This window comes from Miniopterus natalensis, chromosome 10 (assembly GCF_054644295.1).
Source record: "Miniopterus natalensis isolate mMinNat1 chromosome 10, mMinNat1.hap1, whole genome shotgun sequence".
NCBI classification, from domain to species: Eukaryota; Metazoa; Chordata; class Mammalia; order Chiroptera; family Miniopteridae; genus Miniopterus; species Miniopterus natalensis.
The window spans coordinates 8,630,785-8,653,665 of record NC_142090.1 but is presented as its reverse complement, the minus strand read 5'-3'; the positions used below and the strand labels follow the sequence as shown (position 1 = coordinate 8,653,665).

At 48.8% G+C, this 22,881-nt stretch overlaps 1 protein-coding gene across 2 annotated transcripts in view; it reads right to left on the bottom strand.

Moving 5' to 3' along the window:
- The window catches only part of DENND2A (DENN domain containing 2A), a 103,023-nt gene that overhangs the window by 67,682 nt on the left and 12,460 nt on the right, over positions 1-22,881 (bottom strand). Inside the window, exon 1 of one of the 2 annotated variants that reach the window (XM_087820979.1) lies at positions 20,813-20,884. The exons of the other annotated variant lie outside the window; for it this stretch is intronic. The gene's annotated coding sequence lies outside the window, so the exon portion shown is untranslated. Of the gene's footprint in view, positions 1-20,812; positions 20,885-22,881 lie in introns of those variants that run through there. 2 annotated transcript variants of the gene reach the window in all.

Below are 22,881 nucleotides of genomic sequence, written 5' to 3'. Positions count from 1 at the left end.
AGGAAAAGTACAATTAGTGGCCACCTTGCACATGAACACCTAACCACAGCATGCACACGGTTTCAGTGGTGTCAGCGCTCTCAATTACTGCTGGGAAATTACCAGTGTCACCTCTCTGGAAAAACATAGTGTGAGTTTGCCATAAATCATGAAATTATTAAAGTTATGAAATATGCTAGTACTGCCAACAGATGGCTTAAAAATCTGAATTCAGATACATGTATTTTCTTTTATATAAAGTATACTTCCTGTTGTTTCTTTTGGGTACTGCAAATCACCAAACTATGTGAAGTCAGGTTCTAACTTGTTTCCGCTCCCAAATATTTTAACTCGCTCTCCCTCCTCTCTGTTCTTGGCTAGGCCAGAAACCACTTCTTGTTTCTAATTGCTACAGAAGTCAATGTCACTGCTCCAACCATTGTTCTGACGAGGAAACTGAGGTTCAGGGAAGTCTAAGTTCACACCACAACTCATGAGAGCCAGGAATGCGTCTATGCTTTGAACCCAATTCTGGTCCTCCTTGTCCACTGTCATTGTGGCCTCCTGTTACATTACCTAATCCAGACTAGAACTGGGCTTTACCTTATTATTTTGAGGGTCCATCTTGTTCAGCTCTTTAAGATCAGCAGTTGTTTTACTCTTTTTTACACCATGCTCAATTTCATAAACATTTGCTAATTGAGTGAGCTGGGAGGGAGAGTGAAGGTTTTGGTGGGTCTCTCTTTTTATGGCTCTGTGATTATACATTTCTGTACTTTGGGCATCTACTCTAAGAAATAATCCTAAATATGGAAAAATGTGTATATATAGATGCATATACTTATATTACTTATAATATTGAAAAATTTAAAATAACTAAAATGTCAAGCAATATAATGGCAAACTACAATAGAACTGTTTGATGGAATATTATACAACAAATTATGTTTAAGAAGACTACATTTCTACAGCAACAGAAAGTAGGTTAGTCGTTGCCTAGGTTGGGAGTAGGTGGGCAGGAGGAAAGAAGAGTGACTGCTAATGGGTGAGGGGTTTCTTTCTGGGGTGATGAAGTGTTCTAACATCAATGGTGGTTGCACAACTCTGTGAATATACTATAAACCATTAAACTGTACACTTAAATGAGTAAATTGTACTGTATATAATATACCTCAATTAAGCTATTTTAAAAATGTAAATTTAAAAGTTAACCTAAAAAAAAACGACTATTAGCCTTGGTCAGGTAGCTCAATTGGTTAGAGTATTGTTCTGATAGGCCAAGGCTGCTGGTTCCATCCCTGGGCAGGGCAAATACAAGAATCAACCAACGAATGAACAAATAAATGGAAAAACAAATTGATGTTTCTCTCCCTCTATCTAAAATCAATCAATTTGAAAGAAGAAATAAAAACAACTATTATTAAAATAAAATAAAGAAGCTCATGTTGTAATGTTAGACAAAGAAACAGGATCCGAAAGCTTGCACCCAATATGAAAACAAAACATGACATGTTTTTAAAAAGGGGGTGAGGAATCTATTCTTATTCAAAATTGTACACATAAGAAAATGACTGTAAGGAGATGTAACAAAGGATGAACAGTAGTTGTCGCTGGGTAAGAAACTTGGAATGATTTTTTTCCATTCTCTCTACTTATCTATATTTTCAACAAAACACTTGATTTCCAAATTTTCTATAATAAGCATGCATTATTATTACTATTACAAATAGCAGGGGGAAATGGAAACCCTGCTGTTGTCTGTGGGTGTCTAGGTCTGCCCATGGTGATCCCAAAGGATCCCAGGGTTGTCTTGTAGTCACAATGGTAGTTGCAGGGCTTCGGCTCAGTTGAGCCCATAACTCCACAACTTATTTTACTTTCTCACAGTATCCCCTGAAAGGAAGGATAAGTGATACTTTGTTCTCATTACCTCCTTTCCCTTAGTGACCACCAAGGCTTGGTCTAGAGTAACCACTTCCTAGTACAGAAGCTTAAGTGGGTCCAAAGAGAGATCATACTGAGAGAACCACGGATAACAGGAAAATTGACATGTTATTCATTCTTCCAACTAATAGTTGTGTCTACTTCACATCAGAACTGAGTGAAGCCTGGGAAAAATGTAAAATAAGTAGATTTATTTGCCCTCCAAGAGTTTCATTCTCATACAGGAAATAAGATGCATATGACAATACTGCACTATAGACTTGAAAGTTGCTTAGAAAGTAGATCTTAAATGTGTTCACTACACACACAAAAAGTTAACTGTGTGAGGTGATGGAAGTGTTAACTAACCTTATTGCAGTGATCATTCTGCAATATACACGTACATCATATCAGGTTATACACCTTAAACCTACACAATGTCATATATCAATTATACCTCAATAAAGCTGGGGGAAAAAGATGCACATGAATGTCTTCAATACAAAACACAATATGATAAGCAAAAGAGATGAAGGCAAGATCCTTTTGTGGATCTGGGCTTGAAGGATGGACTGAATTTCCTTTGGGGTAGATAGGTGAAAGGCATAGATGTAAGTGTAGATGTGAACAAAACTAACTCCATCTTTGCGTCCTGGATTTCTTTCATGCTATGACCTCTGACCAGCCTCAATGATCTCAGCAAGCATATCAAAGCCTTCTAGTTGATGATGATCTGTGTTCCATAAAATGTAACCATAAACATTTTTGTTAGTAACGGCTAAAATGGCATGGGAACCTACATAAATATCAAACTGGAGATAGTATCAATTATAAACAATCATCCATCACAAGACCACCAGGAGGAACGTCCCCTGGCGCTACTGCATTCTTTGTCCCTTTGTCTTGTCAATCATAAGTACCTAAATTATATCATTAAAAAATTACTGTAGCCTGGCCAGCATGGTTAAATGGTTGAGTGTCAACCTCTGAACCAGGAGGTCACAGTTCGATTCCTGGTGAGGGCACATGCCCGGGTTTCGGGCTTGATCCCCAGTGGGGGGCATGCAGGAAGCAGCAAATCAATGACTCCCTCTCATCATTGATGTTTCTATTTCTCCCTCCCTCTACCTTCCCCTCTCAGAAATCAATAAAAACGTATCAAGTCACTGTAACAGGGGTCTGTTAGTAGAAAATAATCTGTGCAGTCTATCCACCCTGACCCTACATCACTTATGTAAATTTCCCTATATAAACTGTTATGTTCTATGGAGTTGCTTGCATTGCCTTTCAGCCTGAATGTACCTTCTCCTTATGGTGGCCATTGCGCCTGCCCCACCGTCAGATAATGAAGCACAAACCACTGAATGAAAAGCAACGAAGCTGCAATGCTGATTCTGCAAGGAGATTACGCTTAACTGATCTGCTCGGTTTCTTTGGTGGGTCAAGCAACATGTGAACCAAGGTAGGATCTGTGAACACAACTTGGGTAGACTTTCTGAAAACTTCTACCAAGATGTCACCAGAAGTATAACAACCTTAAATATGTCTTATTTTGAAATAATTTCAAGCTTGCAGAACTGAAAGAATAGTACAGAAAACTCTTTATACCTTTTATCCAATTTATCAAATTTTAATACTCTTTCTCAATGAAAGACTATTTTAAAAAGTTCTTTTGGTCATTTGGGGGGAAATGAGTGCTATCCAGCCACTAGAAGCCTTCATGCTCATGAATCTAAAAGAACACAGAATCTTACAAAAACAGTTTCCTGAAATAGGTAAGCACACCCAGGTCTAAAGGACAACTCAACTCTAACCCAGTTCCACCCCCACCACTTCCACCCACCCCCAGGACCTTCCAGGAGGTCAATGTACCTTAGAACAAGATTGCTAAATGTGTAAAAATACCTAGGAAAACAGTGAAAATTTTAAAAATGAGGGAGAAGGGTGTAGGGGCAACCAACCCTACCATATATGAAAAATACTATAAAGAATAGATAAATAGACCAGTGGAACGAAATAAAAAGGTTAGACAAAGACCCAACGACACACAGAACTTTATATATGAGGAAGGTGACATCTTAAATCCCTAGGGCAAAGATGGGCTTTTTAATAAATGCTGCTGGGATAACTGAATAGCCCAAAGGTGTTCAAGGAAGAGCATGCTGAAAATCTGATGTGCCTGCAGTCCTGCTGAACTGGGGATGATCTGGGTCCTTCTCAGAGCCAGGAAACCAGCTGCAGGCAGCAACTAGTTTCACAAAAGGGCTATAGCCTGAGTGGTTAACAGCAGCCCCTGAAAAATCTGACCAGTGCTCCTAAAGAGCTCCACCCACCCTCTGAACCTGCTATGACTTGAAGAGAGTTTCAAAGTCTGATTCCTGCCCTGGCTGGTTAGCTCAGTTGTTTGGAGTGTCATCCAGATACAGAAAGGTTGCAGGTTTGATCCCTTGGTCAGGACACATGCAAGAATCAACCAATGAGTGCATAAATAAGTGGAACAACAAATTGATGTTTCTCTCTCTTCCTTCCTCTCTCTCTCCTTTCCTCTCTCTCTAAAATCAAACTAAAAAACAAAAAGTAAAAAAAAAAAATTTTTTTTAAGTCTGATTCTTTTTCTATGGCAGCCCTAGAGCTCAGAATATATTTGTAAAGCCCAATTTCCACATTACACACGTATTATAGCATTCATAAGCTCCCTTCCTCTCAACAATTTCTAGAGGTAATTATTATTATCCTCATTTGAAAGGTGAAAAGAGGCTTCCCCAGAATCAGTGTTTAAGCAGCAGAACAGGGAATCCAGTTCTTATCTTTCTATTCCAGGTTTTATATTTTGAACCTCAAACCTTGCTATCTGCTCTCTCAGCACCTTTAACAAGAACCACCCTGGAGCAGCCCGTTCACAGGCCTGATGGAAGAATCTGCTGCTCAGTGGTGCCAGGACCCCAGGGACAGTAACCTCAGAGTCTGACCCACAGGGGTCAGGCTGTTTGGGAGAGGCTGACTTTCTTCTAAGGGCAGCAAGCAGGAAATAGCTTTCATTCATAACCTTTGGGAAGGTCAGAGTAAAGAAATCGGCACTGTTACGTTCTACGATCTGTCAGGCATTGCATTAAGTACTTTACAAGCATAATCACGGAAGTAATCTCTCTCTCAAGAGAAATGAAAATATGTCCACATATGTTCTTCTACACTAACATTCAAAGCAGCATTATTCATAATGGCCATTAAGAAGCAGCACTCTGCCTGGCTGGTGGCTCAGCGGTTGAGCGTCAACCTAGGATCCAGGAGACTGAGGTTGGATTCAGGTCAGGGCACCTGCCCAGTTGCAGGCTTGACTCCCAGCAGGGAGCGTGCAGGAGGCAGCCCCCCAATGATCCTCTCTCATCATTGATGTTTCTCTCTCCCACTTTCCCTTCCTCTCTCTGAAATCAATAAAAACATATTAAAAAACACACAAAACAACCCACAAGAAAGCAGCAGCAGCAATCTAAATGCCATCAGCTGACAGATAAAATACGATATATCCACACAATGGAGTACTATTCAGCCATGAAGAATGAAGTACTGGTACATGCTGCACCGTGAACCTCGAAAGCACTACGCTGGGTGAACAAGCCAGTCCAAAAGTCTACCTACTGTGTGAGTCCATTTATATAAAACGTGCAAAGTAGGGGCCTCTGCAGAGACAGGAAGGAGATTAGCGGTTGCGTAGGAGGGTTGAGGGGTGCTGCTAAGAAGGACGGGCTCCTTCTTTAGTGTGAGGAAAATGTTTTAAAAGGGACTGCAGGGAAGGTGGCACAACTCTGTGAATAAACTAAAATCCATTAAGTTGTGCACTTTAAATGGGTGCATTTTTACGGTATGTGAATGATACCTCCTCAACAAAGCCGTTAGAAAGAAGGAAGGAAGGAAAGGAGGGAGGAAGGAAGAAGGAAGGAGGGAAGGGATACATAATAGGAAGTCAATTTCACTTTACAATTGAGGAAACTGAGGCACATATTTGATAACAGCATCACCTACGTTTAAAAAGCAAAGTGTCCGGCCCCAAAGCCCCGGCTTTAGGACCCCACTTATGTCTGTCACAGCAACAGCTTTGTGAAAGTATTGAACAAGCGCGTCGAGGAAGCAGGACTCGTATGAACACAGTGGTTGGGACAAATGAGCGCAAAACGGATAGAAGAACAGCAGCTGCAGCGAAGGCTGCAGGCACCTGCGGAGCTCGCCTACCTCCCGAGGAGACCGCTCTTCCGCCAACTGCCCCTTTTCTCCTCGGCCAAAGGGGCACAGGAAGATGGACCGCCATGTTTGAACTATGATCCCACCCCCAGCCCCAGCCGGTTGGTCCTAGAGGAGGCCTAACTCAAACCGGACCAATCGGATTCCTTCCTAGGGAGTTGCGTCAATCTGCGTGGCCGGAACCCGGAAGGGTGCTGGTGGGCAGCCATTTTCCACCCCGTGGGCTGAGCAGCAGAGCGAACGAGGCCGCGGGAAAAGAACGAGGCCGCTGGACGCGCTGGATCCAGTCCACTCCCGAGACCAGGCTGCGTTCCTGCCCACGGTTCCACAAGATGCCTTCATACCCTTGTTTTCTTAAGCAACCAAAGGAGTCCCCACTAACGCAGACCGTCAGGTTCAATTTGTGTTTCACTGCATTTCCCAAAGCGGAAAAGGAAAGCTATTGTGTGTATGAGTTTTCAGCATGAGTCTGCACCCAAACGGCTGAAGCTGAGCAAACTTCAGCTACTGAGGAAACTGAAGCCCCCATGAGGTTTGCCTCCGGGCTGGCGCAGCCATTGCTTGCGACGTGGTCACTTCGATTACTTCTGAGGGTCAGAAGAGCAGCAATCACCGAGTCCGCTTCCCTCCCCAGGGAGACTTCATGGCACTGGAGCTGCTGGGAACCTCCGAGGTCTTAGTAAGTTAAGGCCGATGTCACAAGACCTCACCAGCAGATCGTAAGCATCACCGGAGGACGCCCTGCTGAAGCCTGGGATGAAGTTTAAATAGGACCTGGTATCGGAAGGTATCGCTTTCCTTCCTTCCCAATAAAACCCCATTAAAAACAACTCCGGCCGTATATGGGAATGGACCAATGAGAGGTTAGTGTGGGTAAAAGAACAAATACAAGGCACGTGTGTCCTCCTTCTGCTTTTGCCTCTGAAGGCAAGCGGAGCTCGCATCTCCCCCACACGCGCGGGACGCGTTTGAATGAAAAGCATGAACAAGAGGCCGCGCAGTCTGGACACCAGAAGGAAGAGCTGAGTTGACAGGATGAAAGCGAGAGAGGAATCCTTTTCCCATCCCTCTGTCTATTTATGGGAGTCATTTCCCTTCAGGAAATGCTGAGCCCCTTCTCCCAGGACCCTGTTGGCAACACTGGCTGACCCAGCCTTCCACATCCTCCTGGCCTCAGCAGCTCCCCTCTGACCCCCTGGGTCACTGGGAACCCAGCCTGGAAATGACACTGCTTCTTAGAGGCCCCAGTCTAGTGAGGAAATTCGCGGGGGGGGGGGGGGGGGGGGGGGGTGTAGAGATACATCATAAAGCTAGAAAAGCCCCTGACATGAAGAAGCTCCAAGATACGAACAGAGAGGAAGGTGACAGGGAAGCAGTCAGGGATAGAAACCACCGCAGTGTGGCCCAGTAATTTTGTGGCTCACTTAGCCTCTGTCCCCCAGCTGGCTGGCTGGTGGCAAATGGGACCCAAGCAGCAGGACCCAAGGTTCCTGTCGCCCCATCTAGAGCTCATTCACCCCCTCCACACTCCTTTCCCTCCCCAGATGACTCACCGTGTCTATGGGGAACCTGGGTCTACTAGTTACTATTCAGGATGAGGCTGGTTCTTTTTTTCTTTTCGGTCAGCTGAGGAGCCCACCTCTTCAGAAACTGATTTCTGGGGTTAGTGTTCTTTTTGTTGTTGTTGGGTTTTAAAAAATTTTTAAAAAAAAATACGGCTTCATTATTATTATTATTATTATTATTTTAATCCTTACTGGAGGGTATTTTTCCCCATTGCTTTTCAGAGTGGACGAAGAGAGAGAGAGAAACATCGATGCGAGAGAGAGACATTGACTGGTTGCCTCCTGCACCCACCCCAACCACCGGGACAGGGAATTGAGGTTGCACCCAAGTTACGTGCCCTTGGCCGGAATCGAACCTGGAAACCTTCAGTCCATGGGCTGACGCTCTAATCACAGCCAAATCAGCTAGGGCTTTAACTTTTTAAAAACTGATTTGAGAGGAGGGGGGGAGAGAGAAACATTGATGTTGTTTCACTCATTCATGTATTCATTGGTTGCTTCTTATATGTACCCTGACTGGAATCAAACCCATAAACTTGGTGCGCCTGGATGATGCTCTAGCTAACTGTACTCAGCCAGGGACGGTTTTTCTTTTTTTAAAGAGAAATGTTCTTTGTTATTAGGATGTTGGGAGATTTTTATAAAACAAAAACATTTGCCCCAAAGCTTCCAGGTAATAGCCACTGGCTCCTACTGAATACGTTTTCTTCTTTTATGAAAAAATAGTGTTCAGAGCTTCTCTGCCCTGAACCAGAGAGGAAAAGTCTTAGTGTTAGCAGGTTAAAGGAAACAAACTGAAGACAGAGAATCAACAGAGACAGAGACTGAAAAGAAAAGAAATGGAGAGAATGGTCCTTAAAGAGCCAGAGGGAGCCCTAGCCGGTTTGGCTCAGTGGTGAGGGCGTCGTCCCGGGTTCGATTCCGGCCAAGGGCATGTGCCTCGGTTGCAGGCTCAATCCCCGGCCCTGGTCAGGGCATGAGCTGGAGGCAACCGGTCTATGTGTCTCTCTCACATCGATGCTTCTCTCTCTCTGTCCCTTCCACTCTCTCTGGAAAGAATGTCCTTGGGTGAGAATAAAAAAATAAATAAAATTGCCAGACACACAGAGAAGGCGAAACCCACAAGAAGCCCCACCAAGGCGTGGACTGAGCAGAGGGCCATGCTACGTCACAGCCAGATGTCTCTTTGTTTGGTGCAGCATCCTGGCGATCAACTTTTTTGCAGCTGGATTGTATACAGTAAATGACATACTGCGTCCAAGTACACATCGTGGGCAAGAGAATCGCTAGAATGTCCCAACACTCCTGGGCCTCTGTGAATTAGAACTTCCCCCACCTCCTCCTCTGATTCATACTCTTTTCCTCAGTTGTCGTCCTACCCCATCCTTGTTATTATTTTCCCACCTCAAAATCTGGCCTAATGCCCAGCTTTTCCATAAAATCTACCCTGGCGACCCAAAGTAACGTTCTTCCCCTCCTCTGAACTTGCACAGCAGTTATTAACTTATTGACACTTTATTATCTAACTGAACTGCATGACCTTGTGCTATCTCCCCCATGGTTAGCTTGTTATTTATATATGTCTTACTCACGTTTATGTTCGGTTTCACGTAATTAAACTGCCATAACGAGTGAATGGCTAACATTTACTGAGCACTTACCCTTCTCCAGGCAAGATTCTACACAGGCTGTTTCATCGAATCCTCACATCTCCCCTACTGTGGCCTCCCCTTTACAGATGCAGAAGCCCAGGCCTGGAGGGATCAACTTTCCCAAGGCCACGTGGGTGCTGAATGAATCCAGGTTGTCAAACTTAAGAGTCCAGTGTCTGATGCCCAAACCAGGGCCTTGGGGACAGGGGACAGACCTCCCCTCCTGGATAAAGTAGCCACTCAGTAAATTGTTATGATTGACTTTTATTATAAGTACCTGGCTCCTACTACCTTTCCTCCCTGCTCTCCACCCCGTCTATGCCCACCATGGACACCCAACACCAAGCAACGCCTGACCATCTCCCTCTACTTCCAGAGGCAGCCTGAGGGCTTCCTTATTTTTCCAATCTCTGAAGCCTTTCCCAATGTCCATTTTAACCCGACCTCACCCAACAGAAATGCCGAGGAGGGAAGGGGGGAGTGAGTAGCAGGGAGGCAGGGCCCCCTGTGAGATCTATCTGGGCCTCTGAGCACTGGAGAGCCAGGCCTGTGCCTGCCAGGGCTGCAAGCTCCCAGCACCCCAGAAGCAGCACCTGAGGGGAGTGCACCTGAAGGCCCAGGTTGGTTTGCTTCCTGGCAGGACGCCTCTGGCTCCAGCTGCGCTGCCCCAAACCTCTCACTTCCTCACTTCCCAGCCTCCTCTCTCCCTCTCCTTCCTGCCTTCCTCTTCCTTTCCTCCCCCTCAGACTCTTTCCCACCCTCTTTTGCTGGCTTCTGTTCTCTTTCTTTCCATGAGCAGCGAGTTTCCAGCCTGGCTCCTGGCCAGCACATTTGGACAAAAGGCAGCAATCTTAGAGAGAGACGTCATCTCCCATCCCCTTTCCCGGGCCAGCACCATGGCTCCCTGAGCCGAGAGAGAAGGGGGCTGAGGCTGCTCTGGCCCTGATCCCAGCTCCAGGAAAGGGGAAAGGGCTTGAGAGATGGCATATCATGGGGGTTAAAAACAAAGGGTTTGGAAGCAGACAGACCCAGGTTCCAATTCTGGCTCTGCCACTTGAGAGCTGAGGGACCTGGGGCAAGTGACTCTAGTTCTCTCCTCTGAAAGACAGGAGAACAGTAGCACCTGCTTTGAAAGCCAGGGTGGGATTGAATGAGGCTGCACCTATAAAACACTCAGCCCAGTGCCTGTCCCATGAAAAGCACCCAACACACTTCTTGTCCCTATAAAGTGAATGTAACTCTGCCGAATAATATGTTGAGTAATGACACAGGACCTTATTTTAACAACAGTAATAAGACCAACTCCTCAACTCATCTGCAGGGCTGCTTACCCAGCCTGCATGGTTTGCAGGTGTGATAAAGCTATAAAATGCTTTCAAACATGTAACCGCTATTACAGTGTAATCTGTAAAAGTTGATTTTGAAATTGAGGGGGAGCCGACCCCCTTCCCTTTCTGTAGAAGCCAGGGTGCACTAGTGCTCGCCTCAAGGGCAGACGTGAAAGGAAGAGCCCACCCAGATCAGCGAGGCCTGCTCATCTTGACTTCCCTCCCTCTCACCCTGATTTCAGGCTCCTGACAGGCTGAGGCCGGTTCTGTTTGTTTACTATACATGCCTGGTGTTTTGTACTCAGGAGTTGTGCAATGCCTGGGAATGTGTTCTTTTTATTTGGCTAAGTTTTGAGATAAGGGAAATGGTCTTTCCCCTATTTTAGTTCGCTAATCTGAGCCAGCACTGATGGATTTTAAATTAATCAATACCAATAGATAACCAAAGAGCTGAATGCAGTACTCTGTGTGAGGTTCTATTGGGAAATACACCAATATTTGGTCCCTGCCTTAGAGCTGGAGATACAAACTGTGGAGGAAAGGGGTTTTCTATAGAAAGTAACCTCAGAGGATGGTCTGATCATAAATTCCTAACTAGGTCATTCACAGCGGGTAGTCAAGGCCCGGGCACAGAACCTCTCCAGTAAAAGGTTTATCTTTGCCTTATGTAAGCCCCATCCATTGTTTCTGTGCATCTAGGTTAGCACACCTTTGAAACCTCTCTCAGACCCCTAGGAAGAGTGACCACCCCGAAGAGAGCACATAATCTTGTTAACTCTCCTATAATCCATTCCCACCCTTGTTTTCTCCCACCTTCAGGTAACCTTCCTAACTTTCCCTCCTTAATTTCAAATGCTTGAAAGAAACTGCAAACTCATTTCGCAGAAACATTTGAGATCTTGCTTCCTGGCAATTGTCGCCAGTTTTGGCTCAAGTAAACTCTTATAAAAATTCTCTACAGGTTGGACGGTCTTTACATGGACAAAACCCAAACAATCATATAGCAATAAAAGACTGCAGTTGTTCAAGACAAAAAGACAAGAGCAGCCCAGGAAGCACCTGCCACATGTTTACCGAGTCAATGTGAGGCTGGATTAAGGACTGAATTGAACTGCAGTGGTGAATGTTTTGAAACCAATACAAACTGGAGGAATCTAGAGGTGACCAATGAAAGCAGTGTCATGGACACCTTCAAAGAAGTAGCGTATGGGGGCCCTTAAAGGCTAGATTGGGCTCCAAAAGCTGGGGGGGCGTGTTCAAGGTGAGGCAAGGGCATGAAGCAGGTGTGATGGGGGCGGGCGTGGAGGGGGCACCACGGAGAAGATGGAAAGGGTCGGAGGACTAGGCTTGGGGACATTCTGAAAGCAAGAAAGAGGAGCTAAGATTTGCTGCCCTTGGAAAACAATGAAGATATGCTTAGATCTTATGGACGTGATAAAGTTAAACTTGTACATTCAAGAGGAAACATGTAAGGTAGGCAATCAAAGGCAAAGATCTAAGGGTCTGGTGTAAACAACCCCGGCGATGTAAAGTTGGGAGGGAGCCAGAGAACCAGAGAGCATGAATGAGCTTTGAAAGAGGTGACGAAAAAGAAGAGAGCGGAGAAGTGAGCCACTGGGGTTACCCCTACATCGTCCTTGTCACTAAGCTCATGACTCAGTTTCTTTATCTGGGCCTTCCAACTAGATGGCGAGGTCTGATGGCTGGACACACGCATTAGGCTTCTTTTCATTCCTTTAGTGTCTAGCCCAGATCTTGCTCTGCTGCGGGTGTGGCGTGAATACTTGTTAAATGAGGAGAAAAAGAATCAGTGAAGATCTTTTTCTGAAAGACAATTAGGACAACCAAAACAGTACCATGTCTCAGGTGAGGGGGCAAAATCCAGAGCACCCAACAACGGTGTGGCTCGGCCACCAGCCAATCAGAATGGCCTTATTGTTAATCCTTTAGTGGCTGAATCTGGGTGGGAGGTCTAGGGGGTCCCAGGAGTGTGGGACAGTCAGGGGCTCAGGCAGCATTTCAGCATTGGGGAGTGGCATGGATGAGTGGGCTTGCTGGTTTTACATCACCCCCGATCTGCTTACATTGGGGAGCTCAAGAACTCTGAGAACAGCCAACTAGCCCCTGGATGCACAGTAGTAACCTGGGGTAAGGTCTCAGCACATGGTGGGGATGGAGGCTGCGGGTGGAAGCCAGATTTCAGGGGCCTGGGAGGAGCCTGGAGACCTGCCTCAGGGGGCTGGCTCTTCCCATTGCTCTGCCTCCCCATTCTGAAAGCAGCATTGTCCTCTTTTCCTCCAGTGGGCAGCCTGAACTTGGGTTGTGTGTACCTAGCAGCCTCTCTGACCCTTTTCCCCGTGTCTCTCCTCTCGGTCCCAGGATCTCAGCCCTCCTGTGTTCAGGTGAAAGGAAAGCCTGGAGAAAAAGCTCTCTGAGCCCTGTCTCTACAGTGCTGGACTCTCCAGGTCGTGGTTTGGGAGGCATCAAGCAGCTCTCATGGGGACATCTGTAATAGTGTCAACAATAATAATTTTAAAAAAACAAAAAAAAAAAACAGCTTTCTCCCCTCTGATATTTTCCCACCCCATTAGATGCACCAGCGCAGCTGGAGGGTAAACAGAGCGCTGGCCCCTTTTGATGTCCTGGGAGCTTGTGCATGTCTGTTGATTGTCACAAACAGACGATGAAACGGACCAGATGTAAAGGATGACAGTCGCCACAAGATGCCAGGGAGTCAGTCACACTTGGGGTTGGATGACCATACACTTCATTCCAAATCTGAACCTATCTCACCCACGGCTCAGTATTAAGTAGGGGATCACTCTGAGCCCCCGAGAGCTGGAGCACTGGCCAGCTGCTGTGGGAAGGTCCCGCGCCTTCCTGCCACTGCCCTCACCAAGTCTGTGGCTGCAGAGCTGGTCCCCCTCCGGCCGCAGGGCACGCAGTTCTGTGCCTCAGGCCGCCCACTGCTCCTGCTCAGTGACAAATCAGAGCTCCACGGGCCTCCCCCAGCTAAATCGTCCCCTGACCGTCCGTGCAAGGTCCACTTTAATCCTAATTTGCTGCACGATCCCATACAAACGCCTCTGCTTGGTTATCTGAGGAGGTCAAGCCTGTATTCCCAGGGACGTGAGAAGCACAGGTAAGACGACTGAAGTGTCGTTTCACTGGTGCCAATGTGCTGGAGAGAGGCAGGTTGTTATTTTTTCCGTGGTGAGCTGTGGCGGCAGCGACAGTACTACCCGGCTCCTCTGACTCTTTCGGCGGGGATGCGAAGATCACACGCAGCACCGGGCTTCCTCCCCTGGGCTCCGGCCTCCACTCCAGGGGGGCCAGGGACGGCTGGGGGCAGAGGGGTGGCACCAACGTACCGTTCAGCGGCCCAGTGTGCACACAGGGCTGTCCTCGCTGCGACCCACAGTGGGTCTGCAGGGAACTGAGCGCTAACTCAGACCCCACCTGGCTACACCTTCCCTGCTGAGAAGCGAGGAAGCTCGCAGGAGAGAGGGAGGTGCCTCATGCTGTCCCACTGGCTTGGCCCTTGCGGGCAAGTCACCCAGCAGCCCCGGCTTCCAGCCCGCAGCCTTCACCGCGTGCAGAACCGCGGCGATGCGCGGTCACGGTTACGGGAACACGAAACCAACAGCAAGGGGCAAACCTGCGCAATTTGTTGGGTGACAATCTATAAACCAAAAAATTTCTTAGAAACTCTAATTTTAACATGTTGCCTTTTTTTTTTAAATCCTCACCTGAGCCCGGTCGGGTGTGACTCAGCGGTTGAGCATCGACCTATGATCCAGGAGATGGTGGTTTGATCCCCTGTCAGGGCACATGCCCGGGTTGCGGGCTCGATCCCCAGTCAGGGGCGTGCAGGAGGCAGCCGATCAATGACTCTCTCATCACTGATGTTTCTATCTCTCCCTCTCCCTTTCTCTCTCTGAAATCAATAAAGATATATTTAATAAATAAATAAATACATAAATCCTCACCTGAGGATATTTTTTCTATTTCTTTTCAGAGAGAGTGGAAGGGAGAAAGCCGGAGAGACAGAGAGAGAAAGAGAGAGACATTGATGTGAGAGAGACACATCAATTAGTGGCCTCTCGAATGCACCCTGACCAGGGCCAGGGATCAAGCCTGCAACTGATATACTTGCCCTTGACCATAATCGAACCCAGGACCCTTCAGTTCACAGGCCAACACTCTAACCATTGAGCCAGACAGGTTAGGGCGCCTTTTTTTAAGTCAACAAGACAAAATAAGAGATTGCCTTTTCGAATGTGCCACACTACGAATTTTAATTTTCATATCAGCTTAAATAGAAATTCACAGTAAATCCAGTGGGGAACTAGGGTGGGAATAGGGATTAGGGGAGAGAAGTAATATATTTTACAATTTTTTAAAAAACTGAGTATCGGAATCTCATTTTTAAAATATCCATCACCGGGCACAAACATATTCAACATGCATTTGGCTCTGAAATCTATTTTAATCTAGCAATTCCACTTGTGGGACTTTATCTTACAGAAGAAGTGGAATAAGTGCCAGAGAGTATTTCTGGTGGCTAAAATCAGAAACGACCAATCGCTCATAAATAGATAGTCTGTTAAATGAAGTCAATCCATGCAAAGGAACCCTAGACACCTGTTAAGGAGAGGACTATGTATGGACCACATGGAATTACTCTCACAAAATACTGTTCAGTTATAATAGCATGCTTCCGTTTTTGTAAAAAAACAACAACAACCAACAAAATATATTACATGCAAAGAAAAAAGTCTAGGCAGATTTGGTATATGTACACCAAACAATGATTGCCTCCGAGGAGGGAGACAGTATGGGGTAAACTCTCATTTTATTCTTTTTACATATACGACAAACATAACTTTCACAGTTTACACATAAATATATGAATATATAAAAGTATATGTAGAGAAGTAATCTTTAAAATCCTAAGTATACTTTTAAAGAAAATGAAACAACAAAATGCATTTGATTCTCTGCTTGAACTGGTCTGACAGACCCTTCTGATAAGACCCACAGCCCATGGAAGCCCTGGGAACCACAGGAGGACGGTCATGGTCAAGGCTGCCTGTCCTGACCCTCTCCAGCTCCAGCTCCCTCTCACTTCCTTCTGAAGGGGACCATGGACACTCCAGGTTTCCCACTACTAAGGAAAGCTAACCTCTTTCCCAAGCTTGCTGTGAGGGTGACTCACCCCTTCCTTCCCTAAGGCCAGGAAAAAACTGATAACTTGGTTTTTGGTAGTTCAGGCAGTTAGGAAAAGGGGTCTTGGGCTTACCTTTCTTTTAGCCAACTGTAGGCCCAGGACAAAAATGTCAAAGGGAAACCAAAAACGAAGCAACTCTGGCCTCCAGCTGGGAAAGAGCTTACCTTCTCTGCAAACTGAAAGGCTAAATTTTTGCCCAAATCAGACAATGATTTTAACACAAGGGGAAAAGATAGTCTGATGTATTGCTTCCTGATATAGTGCTCTTTTGAATGTCAAGTGTAGAGAACTGAGTGAATCACCTGCCTCAGTTCTGGCACTGATTTGCCTCCTGTAATTAAAGGGAAAGATGTGCGTGCCAATTTTTCTGTTAGGTAGCCAGTGCAGGGGATTCAGAGAGTCTGGGGTACCTGTGGAGGCTGTCTGGCTCTGTTGAAGAAACAATGGTTATGCCTGGACACAGAAGACTGTGAGAGACACAACGCACAAGCAGGGGTCAGCCTTGGTCACCCGTGAGACATTCCATGGGCCTTGGGGAAGCAAAAGAGAAGGGGCTAAGGTTCCTGAGACAGTGGGGGAGGCCGAGTCAATTTTGCCCACAGCCAAAGAAGCAACTCCTGCAAGTTATATTTGAGCTGCTGGGAAAGGCCTTCAAGATATATTTCTGATTATCTTGCCAGAGTTGCTAAAATTCAACCCTTAGAGATTCATTCCTTCTGACTGAGACTTTAAGCATGTTAAATTGCAAACTAATTCCTCTAGCTTCTATCCAGTTTAGAAGACATGGGTCCAAGAACAAATGCATTTGAATATCAGAAGGAAAGTAAGAAAGAACCCATGGGTCAGAGGCTCAGCAGTCAAGAAAGGTTCCAGGCGAAAAGAGAACACGTGAGGGGCAGCACTGCATACAATAGTATTAGACCAGACAAGATGGAACTGCAGAAGCCTTGTCATAATGCTTTTAGAGTTTCTGTTCAAAAAATGTTTCTCACACACACACAAAGCTCCACATAAATGTGTCTGTTACCAGCCGCCTTATCTGTACCTGTGCAGGTGGCCTTAGATCTTGATGTTGAAGCCTGATTAGGCAGTTGGTTTCATTCTGAGTAATAGGCTCACTAATTTAAAATTCTATGGGATCCTTACTTTGGACTCCGAGGTTTTTGTCCCCTGCTCTAAAGAGCCCTTGAGGTGATTGTTAAAGCAGCCACTCTCAACTTTGGCTGCACCTTAAAATCACCTGGGACCTTTCAAACATCCTGGGGCGCAGGACCCATTCGCAGAGATTTGATTTAATTGGTCTAGGGTGGGGCCCAGGCATCGCTGTTTCAGGGCACTGAAATGTCTCACGTGCACCCAGAGTTAAAATGTTAACAAATGTGGCGGGGGTGGGGGTGGGGGTGGGGGTGGGGGTGGGGGCAGGGACAGTTGAATCTCATATCTAATCAATGGTGATTTAGGATATCTACAGTTGGCAAGAAATGGTTTAAATTTTGGACTAAAATGCATATTAGGAACACTGATGCAGATTCTGCAGGTCTGCCCTTTCTGCAGAAACCACAGGGAAAGGCCTGGTTGGGAGACTGTGGCCGAGTCCGCAGAACCTGTCAGCTCTTAGCTGGAATTCCTTGTGTTTTTTTGTTTGTTTGAAATATGTTTTTATTGATTTCAGAAAGAAGAAGGTGTGGAGAGCAGCTGAACCTGGAGGCTGGCCAGGACTCGGGCAGGAGCAAGGCTGTGCCCTGAAGACCCTGAGGGACCTCGTCCGGGGCAGAGGCAAAGCCTTTGCCTGGAGACAGGTTCCCCTGTCCATTGTGAAGGCTGACACGCTGGCTTGAGCAGGGCTATGCTTGTGTGTAACACATCCTGCCAGAGGCTAGGATATGTGCTCAGCCGAACAGCCATCGGGTGCCAGCCTCAGGGTACAGTGGGTGCAGCGTGTAACAATAGAAAACCCCCAAGATGCTGATCTGGGCGCAGCAAGCAGAACGTTCTGAGCAAGCTTGCCAAGCGATTGCTTTTGTCCCTCTCAGCTACCTGCAGTTTCCTTGAAGAATTGTTACCTTGATGTGTAGTAAAGACGCTGAGCTTGCTTGGGGTCACTGTCTCTCCATCCAAGGGCAGCGTCCCACCTGGCCCCAGCTTTAACTGTCTTACATGTCTCTGTGTATTTCTTAATCTCCTATCGCTCCCTCTCAGGAAACCCCACTTCCCAGCACAGGTCGTGGCAGGAAGGGAGAGGGGGAGAGAGACAGAAATATCAATGATATGAGAAGAGCCACCAAGTGGCCGCCTCCTGCACGCCCCTAGCTGGGGACGGAGCCCACAACCCGGGCATGTGCCCTGACTGGGAAACAAACTGCAGTCTCCTGGATCCTAGTGCGATGCTCAACCGCTGAGCCACGCCAGCCGGGCTGGAATTCCTGGTTTTTCTGCAACACTCCTTGTGCTACTGCAAATAAGAGCCCACCCTCCCTGGCCTCTCTCGGAGAGTATCTCTGGTCTCCTGAGTCTCACCTTTCCCCACCCCCCGAAGCAGGCTTAACATCAGGTCTGAGGCAGGAAGACCTAGACGGCTGGGGAAGTGGCCTAGCCCATCTGAGCGGAATCCTCAAATGCTGTTCCCACTCCCCCTGTTTCCCTTTGGTCAGGATTTCCTGATGCTGTCGTTCCCAACACACTCTGCCCCGTGTGGCCCCTTCTCCAGGCCAGAGTCTCAGCCCACCGCCCTGTGAGCCATACTCGGCTGTGCCTGCCTCGCCCTGCAGGGTTGGGCGCCTTGGGTGCTTTGCTCTCTGCATTCCTCCAAGTAGGTGTCACCTCTTCCTCCATTTGAGGCCATGGCTCCTCCATATAGGATTCCGGGCCCTAGCTGCCCTCAAGCCTGAGCTGACACTCGGCCCCTCCCAGAAGTGCAGTATGTTCCCAGCCACGACAGGAAAACGGTATAGGAAGAGAGTCACGTGGAATTTTGTCTTCCCATCTTTTGTAACATGGACGGGAACATTTTTTCTACTTTGCTGTTTAGTCTTTACTACATGACCAATTCCCAGTTGAGTTCAATTACAGGAAAAATTTTGTTCTGGAAATTAATTCGTATGCTTTCTGTTGTCCCAAATCCAAAACTATGCAACCCAGTATATTTTTGTTTGTCTGTAAGCTGCCAGAAAATTTAGAGCCAAATTCATTGTCCAAGTGTTGTGATCTGCTAAATCCAGGCCATTCAAAATATCCATTCCTTTTGCTTTGCTTTGTTTTCTCCTGGGCTTTTCCACACCGAGTTTGAGGCTAAGCTCCGCGCCCTGTGCCCAAGCCTGCCACCACATTCTACGTCCTTCTCTCTCAGATGGGCCCACCCTCCACACCACTGCCTTCCCCCAGCCTGGGCGCTGCGGGGCCAGCTTCACTGTCCCCCATCCAGGGCTTTCTAGGCTGCCCGGCTGACCCTGCCTCGGTGAGATCCTGCTTCAGCGAGAGCCCGCTGGCGTCCGGGACCACACTACAACCATGAATTCTTCCCACACTTGCCTGTCCCCCGCCCCTCCGTCTCGGTGACTTTGCCCTGGGCCAGTTCCCTCAGCCTGAAACAAGGACAGGAACATTTTTCAGCTGCCTCCCACCCAGGGATCGAGCCCAAAACCTGGGCATGTGCCCTGCCTGACGGGGAATCAAACCGGCCACCTTTCAGTGCACGGGAGGACACTCAACCAACTGAGCCACATCGGCCAAGGCGGGACTGGTTTTAATGTTTTGTTTGACTGTCCAACTAGAATGGTGAGGTCCTGCAGGGAAGGGAGATATTTATCACCGTGTCCTTAACGCCCAGCACACAGAAATGTCAAGTCAGTGAATACAGGACGCAGGCAGGGTTCAGATCTTCTGGAACAAAAGGACTGGAGGCCAGCCTCTCCGCTATCCTTCCTCAAAAACAGTCCCGGTTTCCCCTGACTTCTAACAGAATTCTGCTCCATCCTAGGCAGACGCCCTTAAAGTAGGCCTGCCCCACTCCTTCGGTGTGCCTGACATCTGACCACGCAAGCAGAAAGGATTTTTTCTTTTATGTAGTAACCACGGAGGGTGTAAGAGTTTAATAACAAAATTACTGGAAAGTGCATTATAACGCTATGGGGGGGGGGGGGGGCATTATTACCCGGGTACTTGGGAGCCCTGGAGAAGTCACATCCCCGAAGCACACCTCAACCCCAGCTAGAGTTCGCCTGCTCCTTCCTCAGCACCAGCTGGTTAAAGCAAAGTCACTGCACTTCCTTTGCCCCAATCGGAGCCCCCTGAGGGCACTGCCCAGCTTCCCCCCTCCCCTCCCGGCCAGGATTCCCCCGCTGAGGTCTGGCTGTTCTCAGGGGTCTGAACCCAGTTCTCCGTGACACTCCTGGTATCATTACATTCTGCGCTGACGCTCTGGCCTCCATGGGCCCCCAACTCCATCCTTAGAGGAAAAGTGGAAGAAAGGCGATCATTCCATCGCCTTCACCTTCCTGCGTTCCCCGGGCCGCCGACTGTGAGCAGCGAGGGCGGGCCGTCGGATCCTTCCCCGCACTCCCACTCGCGCACGCCCCCTGGGACCCGCGCGGCGCGGCGCGGGGCGGGCGCTCGGCCCGGGCGCAGGGTCCCGGGGCGCGCGGGGCCGCGGCTGCCCCGCTCGGCCGCGGACGTCTGGGCAGCACTTTGCTCACGCCCCGCAGGTCGGGCTGAAGCGCCCCGCTCCCCACGTCCGCACACGGGAAACGCAGTCCGCGGTCTGCACACGGCCACTTCCCAGCTCCGGGCTGCGGCGGCTCCGGCCGTCTCCTCCCTTTCCCCCCGCGCGCCCCCGCCTCGGACCCCCAGCGAGTCCCCTCCTCGGTCCCCCGACGCGTCCCCTCCGCCGCCCCCCGGCCCTACCTCCAGGCGGGCCGCGGCTCCTCGGGCTCCGAGGCGCAGCTTGGGGGCGCTGGGGCGGGCGGGGGCTGCAGGCGGCGGGGGCCCGGGGCGCCATGGCCCGCAGCCCTGCGCCCTGGGGTCCGCCCAGCCTCTCGGGGAGAGCCGCGCTCCCTGCGCTCGCGTCGCCGCCGCCCCGCGGCTCTGGGCGGGCGAGGGCGGGCTCGCCAGCCTTTCCCCGCCCGCAGGCGGCTCCGTGCGGGCCGCGCGCCCGCGGTCCCCGCCCCGCGCCCCGCGCCCCCTCCGCCCCTCCAGTGAGCTCATCCGCAGCTGCCGGGCGCCCGGCCCGTAGCCACGGCAACGCCTCTCCCCGGGCCCTGGGACGCCGGCGGCTCCCGTAAACAGGACCTTCTGCCGGACTCTTCCCCTCGCCCTTTTTTGGGGGGTGGGGAGAGGGCGGCTTAACCCCTTCTTTGCTGGAATGGCATTCTGCATCTCCACCAGCCTGGGGCCGAGGCTCGGAAACCGAGGCACGGAGGTGGCGGCGACACTCCTCGCCTTCAGTTCACGCCGGGCGTTATGGAGGTGGGGGGGCACCCTAGGGAGTCAGCCACCACCTTGTCCGCCGCAACCGGCAGTCTGGCCGGGGCACCGACAACCGTAACTCAGGCGAGGAGAGCCCAGGGCTCCTGAGCGCGGAGCACAGGGTCTCAGATCGGCGAGGAGGGAAGTCAGGAAAGGCCCAGAGGAGAGAGGACTGGATGGTCCCCGCTCCGCCACTGGCACAGGGCAATCGAGGAGCTCAGATCACAGGACTTAGGACTGCCCACTGCGAAGTACACGGGAAAATGCTGTGGGCATTTTATGCGGAGGACAGGGAGGGGGTTCACGGATGAAAGGGAGCCGGGCCTGGCAGTGGCGATTTGTGGGTGTGGGGGGGGGAGGCTCCAGGCCCATCTCTGCACCAGGAGGAAAGTCATTCTTGTCTTTAGCTCAGGGGCCCCCAGAAGGAGGGGCCTAAAGTCTAGGAGCAGTGGAAAAAGGGGGAAAGAGGTTCGGCCTACTAATCCGCAAAAGGGGTGTGTGTGGGGGGGGATAAAGGATTGCAGAACATGGGGAACACTGGGTACTGCCAGGCAGTTCCTACAGACCCGGCCTGAGATTTAAGGGACACAGGCAGGTCTCAAAGTCACAGAGAAAAAGCTGTCTCCCTAGGGAGGGCTTTGCTCATTCTTGAGACCTTTAAAGCTTTTCTTGGGCTTGTTAGAGCTTCCTAAACTGCTTCATTGTCATACCCACTTCAACTAAGCACAGTAAACTTTAGAATATCATTTTGTAGGGTTCAAGTGCTTCTTAAAAAGTGTAAGCACTTTAATTATTGTTTTGTTTGCTGAAGTATCATTCAGCAAGTTTTCACTTTCTTAAAAAAAACACAGAGCCCAGCCAGGCGTGACTCAGTGGTTGAGCACTGACCTAGGATCCAGGAGATCAAGGTTCGATTCCCGGTCAGGGCACAGGCCAGGTTGCAGGCTCAATCCCCAGTTGGGGGCATGCAGGAGGCAGCCTGTCTGTCAATGACGACTCTCATCATTGATGTTTCTATCTCTCCCTCTCCCTTCCTCTCTCTGAAATCAATAAAGATATATTTTTTAAAAAACCAAACAAATAAAAAACAAAGAAACCAGAGACTTGGCTTCTTGAGGGTTAATTACTCCCAGGGTCCTGGGTGTCAGGAGGCAAACGCAAAGTGGAGAAAATGGCAGATGGAGAGCCACTGAGAGCTCAGGTGGCTGCCTCCCCCAACCCAATGCACAACACAGGCCCATGGCCTTCAATTTTGTGGCTTCCATAATTGCTAATCACATCTCAGGTGGGCAGGCCAGAGAGGAGGCTAGGGAGGCCCTCAGTGGTAACTTGTAGGTGGCAGGCAGCTGTTCCTTCTTTTTTTCTTTTAATCTTCACCCAAGGATATTTTTTCTGTTGCTTTTCAGAGAGAGTGGAGGAGAGAGAGAGAGAAACATCAATGTGAGAGAGACACACATCAATTGGTTGCCTCCCACACGGGGATGGAACCTACAACCAAGATACATGCC